At 26.3% G+C, this 8,582-nt stretch overlaps 1 long non-coding RNA gene across 1 annotated transcript in view; it reads left to right on the forward strand.

The window, feature by feature from the left end:
* Window positions 1-243: 243 nt before the first annotated feature.
* Window positions 244-8,582, forward strand: part of LOC106785106 — a 14,096-nt gene continuing 5,757 nt past the window's right edge. The window contains exon 1 of the long non-coding RNA XR_001381491.1: window positions 244-320. This is a non-coding gene — a long non-coding RNA (uncharacterized LOC106785106). The remainder of the gene's footprint in view (window positions 321-8,582) is intronic.

Here is an 8,582-nt window from a genome sequence, read left to right on the forward strand (position 1 = left end):
GTTGATGACATAACTCATACATATATTATTATTATTATATATATAATTATCGTGTAACTAATAAATTAAATTATTAATTAATATCTATCACGCACATGACATTTATCAAATAGTTCTTATCTGTTTCTTTTTTTTCCCATTCTAGTAAATCTCTGGCGAATAATGTGATACGCGTGATTTGATGCGCATGCGCCATTTCAAAAATCCCCAAGAAAAGAACGCGCGCGCAAATGTTGAGGAAAGCGCGAAGCGCACCGCGCGCGCGCTAACCAGTCGTTTGTTGATCCAACGAGTGTTCAGGTCGACGTGCGACCATTCGTGTGAGTATAGTCTAACAAGAAATAAAGATAGATAGATAGATAGATAGATAGATTAAAAGATAATTAGATAAATAGACAATTAGAAGGATAGAAAAAAAGAAAGAAAGAAAGAAAGAAAGTATCCTCGTCATCAGTAACTGAAATTTTGGAAGCAGCTACAAAAGGAAGGAAGGAAGGAAGGAAAATTGATTGATTCATTCATTATCATTCATCGATTAATTTTTTTCAATGATCAGTACTACCAGTGAATCATAAAAATAGGATTTCGGTGTGTTTGAATGTATGTATAAAATATTGAACTACTTTTAATGTAACGTAAATCATATAATAATCGCGTTAATTAGTAGAGAGAAATATTGTGTGTTTTTTTCTTTTTTTTTTTTTCTTTTACCCCCTCCCTTAGATAGGATTTTTCTATACGTATATATTTTTCGTAGAAAATTTCTTTTCCATTTGTTATCTTATTTATTTATCTTCTTTTCGCATACACGTACACACAGACAGACAGACACGAATATATTCGTTTCACGTTATTAACGTACCCTTTCCTCCTTTCGTCGTTTCGTAGTAAACTCGATCGATAATTTTATTCTCTTTCGATTCGGTCTGACATCATTATTACTCTCGTATTTTCTTTTTACTTTTTTTTCTTTTTTTTTTGTGATTCATCTATCTTCGAATTTGTTACTACATATCATTTTATTTGGTATTATTTATTAATTTACATATTATATATAATATCTTTTTTATTTTAATTATTAACACATTTTTTTTTTTTAATTATTTTTTCTACGTGAAAAGTATAGATTAAATATATATATTATCTTTGGTGAGAGTTAAGCAAATATGATATCATTTTAACCATAGTACCGTTATGAATTTCGTCTCGAAACTCGACCTATCTATCTATCTATCTATCCACGTGTTGCGTTACGTCCTTTTTATTCTCATTCGAATTTATATATCATATAGTATATTATTAAATAGTGTTTATATCGGTGGGGAGGGGGGTGGGGAGGGAAAATATAAAACAGAAGTAAAAACGTTCAATTGTGTGTGATATATTTGTTCCTTTAATATTTTGTATTTATTTATTACAATTACAATTTTTTTTTAACATTTTTCTATCGCATATCGTAATAACCAAATTGATTATATTTTTAAACTTTATCCTGCACACCGTTTCTTTTTTTATATTTTTTTTAATCAAATCAATCGAATTTTCTTAATCGTTCAACGACGTTTATATTCTTCGGAAAATATTTTGTCTACGTGTGGAATATTTTTATCTTTATCAAAAATAAAAAAAGAAATAAAAATTAAGGAAGAAAAAAAACGAAACAAAATGACATTTATTTTTAATTAACATTCGTAAATTTTTTCTTTCTTTTTTCGGTTCGAATACGTATTTTTGATGATACGATATAATATTACGGTATTCGTAGAAATTGGCACATTATTGATTAGATATCTAGTGTATTTTCTTTCTCTCTCTTTCTTTTGTATTTTCTTTTTAAAATTACGTTTTATCGTATCTCGAAGAAGAAGTACTCGTTAGATATTTAAAAAAAAAAAAAAGTAAGTAAGTAAGATAATCTAACCGGTACGTAATCATTTTCATGAATCTACATTTTAATAATCATACTACTTGTACAAAATTTCATTTAAAAATCATCACTTTTAATATTCAATTCGTACAACAATTAGCCGACTGATATTAACGGAAATGAAATATTTTTGTAATATTTTACGAATAGTCCAAATAAAATAGTCGTTCAACGACGACGACGACTACGACGATGACGACGATTTTAACGAGAGAATACGTTACGAGAAAAAAAAAAAAAAGAAAAAAAAATCGATAAGCATTATCGACATGGATAATATAGCGAGCACGTGTTAGCTAGCTAGCTAGCTAGCAATACTAGCTAATATAACAATCGGTTAAACAAATGTCTTATCATCACCGTATATGTAAATTCATAATTTGTAATAATTGATTTTCTGATTTATGGTTGTTTATTCGTTTAAAAAAAACATTGACGAAGGGTCAAGGAAAAAAGAAAGAGAGAGAGAGAAAGGAAATGAATTAGTTGAACAGTTTGTTAATTAACCGGTATAATTAACATAGTATTTCCACGTGTTTTGTTGTGTGTGTGTTTGTAAAAAGTATACGTAAATTTTTCTATCTTTACACCCCCTCTCCCTTATCCCTTTCCATCATTTTTATAATAATATCGTTAATCATATCTTTTCGAGATGATAGAAAAAAAAAAGGAAGATATTTAAGATGATAGATAAATAATCAAAATAGATCAAATTAATACGAGAGAGAAAATACACGTATACATAGAAATAAAAAGAGAGAGTTAGGGAGAGTGTGTGTGTAAGAGAAAGAAAGAAAGAGAAAGAAGGAAAGAAAGATGAATAAAAGAAAGAATGAATAAATTTATGAAACGATGAACACCTTTCGTAATATCTCACGTATGGTCTTATCTTTCTTTAGAAGCTAAGGGCCTTGACGAGCCGATTTCTTCGTAAGTGTATATGCGTTTTGCTTCTACGTGTATATATATATATATATATTTGTGTTAGTATACTCTTTTTTTTTTTTCTATCTACAATACTTATCTCTATCTTTCTTTTTCTCGTTTTTTCTTTCTCTCTTATTCTTCCTTCCTCTATCTCATAATATACATCTAACGTAAGATGACCGTAAGACGTATTTTTACTACAAGTTCTAGGTAGTAGTGTGTAATAGTGTGAACGTTAGTGTCTCTCTCTCTTCTTGCTATGTAAATGACGTAATACTAAACGGGCGTGGATTCGAATAGGACACGAGTCACACACGATTTATATACTGCGTACTAGAGCTTACTACTTTCTTCCTTTTTTTTTTATTTTTATTTTCTTTCTTTCTTTTTTTTATTGACACTTATATATATATATATATATGTGACGTAATATTCGTAATATTTATATATTTAGATATTGCATTAGGTATATATATGTAAGATTATTGAATAAATTAAATCGTTTCCTTATATTCTTAGTTCGTATATTTTCATCAGTAGTTGTTATAAATATATATATATATAGGTATTCTATATATTCATATTCGTGTGTTTATTGTCTGCGTAGAGTTGGTGGGTGAATATTTTTTCTTTTTCTTTTTTTCTTAGGTATAATTAACAATACGTAGAAATAAAAGAGACACTTAACAATGAGACGTTATTAAATATCGTACGATTAAGTTTCTTAGTTTTGTCCTTTTTCTTTTAAATTCGCACACACTTTGTATTATCACGCGTTACGCAAAATTTGTATTTCATTGAAATTAATATTAAAAATGTAAGTTGACATTTTTAATTATAATTGTCAGTCTTGTTCTATCATCTCTCTCTCTCTCTCTCTCTATCTTTCTCTCTCATTCTTTTTCATTCCTCAGTAAATAATTTGTATTTCTTACATTTTTGTTTTTCCTGTATATTTACTCATTCGTTAAAAGATATTACGAAGACGTATGAAACTACTAAACTAAACTAAACTAAATTAAACGAAACGCCGAGAGATATATTCGACCATGAACTAAAAATTACTAACAATAAACACTGATTAAAGGCCATGCGAAAGATGTGGAATTGAGAAGTATAGAAGTAGTTCGTGATTCGGGGATCTATTCCTTCCATTCGATAAACATTTTTAATTTCAATGGGAGAAGAAGAATGTTATATATATATGTATTTCTCTTCTTCATGATTATTCCCTTGTTTTCTTCATTTTTATTTCTTTTTATTTCTCCTTGTATTAAGTCGAGAACGTACAACAAACGCAACCGGTTGATGATTTTGTGACTCGACATGCCGTTGATTATATTTAGATTTCCGCTTGACGTTACTTTTAAGTATTTTAACTTGCAATTAGATGACATTTAATTTGGTTTTTTTCTTATTTTTTTTTTATTTTTTTTTTTCTAATCTAAATTCCAAATATTTTATATCAACAATTTTTTTCTTACAAATTAAATAATCTTAACAATATATAATTAATAAAGATTATCGTGTCAGACACTTATCGTTTTAATTATTTTTCATTTTATTTTTTCTTTTTTTTGGTTTAATTAATTTGTTACACGTTTCCTGGATATTTGCAATTAGATGCGATGTGGAAACAAACCGAGAGACTGATAAGAAAGAAAAAAAATTAAAGAGAGAAAGAGAGAGAGAAAGGAAAGAAAGCATCGTGTGGCATGTTTAAAAGCTTTTAATAATTATAATGAACTTACTTTAACACAATGCTGTGTTTTAAATGCAACGAATGTTCTGTGGTATGTTTTAAGTGCAACGCGAAACTCGTATTATGAAATAACTATTAAAAAAATAATAATGGTTTATCTGTGTTAAAAAGATAACGTTATCTATTGTTTAATTTCTTTTTTTTTTTTTTCTATTTTAAACGAAACATATTTATATATTCGATTATAAATAATTAATAAATATATGTTTACAATACATTGTATATATATATAATATTTGTTAAATGATAGAACGATAAAAAAAAATTGTTTAAAAAAAAGAAAGAGAAAAATGATCAAATAAAATCTCACTCGTAGTCGTTAAATATTGATTTATTGTTAGTGTATCGAACGAACGTAACATTTCATGAACGGTTAACAAGATTAGTAAACAGAATTCCGATTGGTGATAGTAATTTTCCGCGAAAATTCAATTACACGTTCGAATGCCGACGAGACCGGTAATTTCGATAAAATAGACTTTCGTGATCAGGATTGATTGTTAGTTCTATGCATGTATATATATATGTATAAATGTATGTGTATACACACTCGCGATAGTAATTCTATTGATAAAGAATAAAAAAAACTTTTAATCGAATAAAGGAAAGATCGATTATTGATACGAACAAATACGATTTTATTATTAATAATTAAACAATCCCATTGACAATTTATCGAATCATTTAAAATGATTGTTTATTTAAACGAACACAAACAAAAATACCCACGTTTCTACGAGGAAAATACATTATTATTTATATATTTTATTTCTTTTTTTGTTTCTAGTCTGTAAATTCATATAAAACAAAAATATTTAATATATAATATTATTTTTTCTCTGTCAAACTTTTTCACGTTTGTCGAATAAAAGTATTTTTTTTATTTTTTCCTTTGTAAATTCGAGATTTTACAATTCATCCTCTTATTTTATATGAAACACATAATGGATATCGATTTTATTTTGATGAAAAATATTTTCATTGGATTTTTTTTTAGTTATATCGTTAAAATTGTTTACTAATCAAACGAAAAAACATTTTAAAAGTGAAAACGTATGAGGAAACAAAAAATCAAAGATAAAAATAAATCTCGTAAGAGAGAATATTAAAACGTACATGTGTGTGATTCATAAAGGAATAATAATTGTTCGTGGTATTGTCATATTATTACGAAATCATATTGTCGAGATGTTTACAGATGTATACATTATTTTCATTTTGTTTTTTCTTTTTCTTTATTATTTCAATCGATTTTATATGCGATTGTAAAAAAAAAAAAAGAGTCGTGTAAAAAACGAATTTAATCTAAAAAAAAAAAAACAAAGATAAAATAACAATTTGCCTATCAATTTAATTTCAATTAAAGTAACGATAAATCAATCAAATTAATACTCTTTTTGTTTTTTATTTTCATTAAAGTGTATCCTTGAAAGATACATGTAAAATTGCATATATAAGACATTCATACACATACATAAGTATACATATATATACCTACTTAAATACTCACGTTCATTTTTGTGTATTATCCCATGCATTATTTTTAATGTAGATAAAGATAAAACATTTGAAACTTGATAGATCAAAGGATCAATTTTTAAGATAATTAAAAAATTAGATCATATACACATACGCATATGTATAAAACAAACAACAAAGTGAATAAATAAATATAAATAAATATAAATAAATATACCATATATAGTATCACAATATAAATGTTTTATATGTACGTACATGCATGTATGTATACTTCTTTGCATATATATATTTATATGTGTCATGTATGCTGGATGTTTGTAAACGTTAAGAATGAATAGAAAAGAGAGATCGTGTGCGCGTGTTCAAAAAGAATTGCTTTTGCTCATGTCAGATCAATAATAGTAAGGTCCGTTAAGAAAAAGAGCTGAACACACGCGATTGTTCCAAGATTATTATCGTTCGTTCGCGAATATTGATTATTTCTTTTTCTTCATTATCATCATCTTCTTCTTCTTATTCTTTTTTATCATCCTTCACACACGTCGTCCTTTTTTTTTTTTTAATTTTTAATTTCTATACTCTTAATACTTTTGTTTCCTTTTTCTTCTTATTTTTACGAAACAATAATAACGCTTAACGATTTGAATTTAATTTATTATCGTATACGTGATGGATCTTGATGTTGAATTTTATAAATTGAATTTAGGATGCCTCAGGCAACTTTTGTTATTATTTATTTTATAATATTACATTCCTCGTGGTCGGATTATTTCGTTGATTAAATTTGTTTTATTGTATGAACTGTTTATAAGATACGATCTAACGTAAAATAATGATTAAAACAAAGTATCATCGTGTATATTGATTGTAAATAATTTTGAAACAATAAGTAAATCGTGTTAAAAGTAAACAATCGAAAATGGGAATAATATATAGTGATTAATAAAAGTATGAAATATATATATATAGATTTAAAAAAAAAAAAAGAATAAAATAAAAGTGCTAAGGGGGAAAACAATAAATATAAATCGATATTATAGTGTGCTCGTATATAAAATCTTACATAAGAAATAAATAAGCCATTATTTCGAATGATTAAAAAATAAGATCGATATCAAATAGAATTACACAGATCGGTAACGTCTACCTGATGAATCATTAGAAATCTAGAAGTATAATAGATTTTTGTTATTTCATTCTGGTTAAAATGTATAATGAATATAATCTTCGATTAAAGTTATATATATATACGTGTTATGTTGATCACGTGAGTATCATATGTACAATTCATGTAATTCGAAACAATAAGCCAACAGAAAGAAAGAGAGAGAAAAACTATAGCTATTACGTACGTTAATTATCTCACCTATGTATATTATTTTCTATTATTACAGTAATTATTTATACGCGGTATATATAATGGTTAATGATAAAATCGATTTTTTTATTTTCTCATATTGTTTTCTTAACTAATTAACGAAATGTTCTATTTGCACCTCCTGCTCCCCTCCCCCCCTCAGTCCTCACGTATACACGTCATTTTTATAAGACGTATTTTGCAAATTAATATCGCAAGGTGACACTCGTACACATACAAACACACGTAAGTTGCATACTTCAATATGAAATTGAAATTTTATTATTCTTTCGCGATTTACGAGGAAAAAAAAAAACATTTATATTATACGATTTAGATAATAGATAGACAAAACGAAGTTGAATTCGAATAACTTTTATTAATTATTTTGTTCGTAATATATTTATAAATAATGATAAAAGTTGATACGTCACATAATTTGTCTTTATCGAAATTATAATATATTAACATTTATGATCAACAATTTTGGATTAAGTTATTTGATTATGTGAATATGTGTATTTATAATTAAAATAATATATATTTTAAATAATAATATACACACACACACACACACACATACGTACATATAGTAGATAATTATTTTACGAATATTCGATAATTGTTATATGAATATTTTTATACTTTTTGATGAATTTGTAAATAATCGTACCATTACGTCGAATCAGTTTCATTGATCTGATGAGGGGGAACAAAAAAAAAAAAAGAAAAAAGAAAAAAGGTTGTAAAGGTCGTTTAAACGATACTATAAGTTGCGAAGTCAATTTGAGCTTTCACGTTGTAGGATAGTAGGCGCCTGATAATGCGAAGTCTAGGCTCGATTGGTTCGATCGCAAAGTGCCCAACACTACTACTTATATTACTACTACTACTACTACTACTATTACTTTCCTAACTTTCCTCACGCGTATCAATATTATCGACTTTGTTTGGTGTGCTCTAATTATAATAATAATAATAATGATAATAGTTAACTCCTATTTTTTTTTTTTTTATTTCCCATTCGATAGAAAAAGATAAAAGATGTATAAAAAAATAAAAACAAAAGTATGAGTTTTTAATAAATGATTCATTAAAAATTTACTTTTTGTTACTTTACGATCAAA

This window comes from Polistes canadensis, unplaced genomic scaffold (genome assembly GCF_001313835.1).
Source record: "Polistes canadensis isolate GaletaPanama2010 unplaced genomic scaffold, ASM131383v1 scaffold_45, whole genome shotgun sequence".
Classification (NCBI taxonomy): domain Eukaryota; kingdom Metazoa; phylum Arthropoda; class Insecta; order Hymenoptera; family Vespidae; genus Polistes; species Polistes canadensis.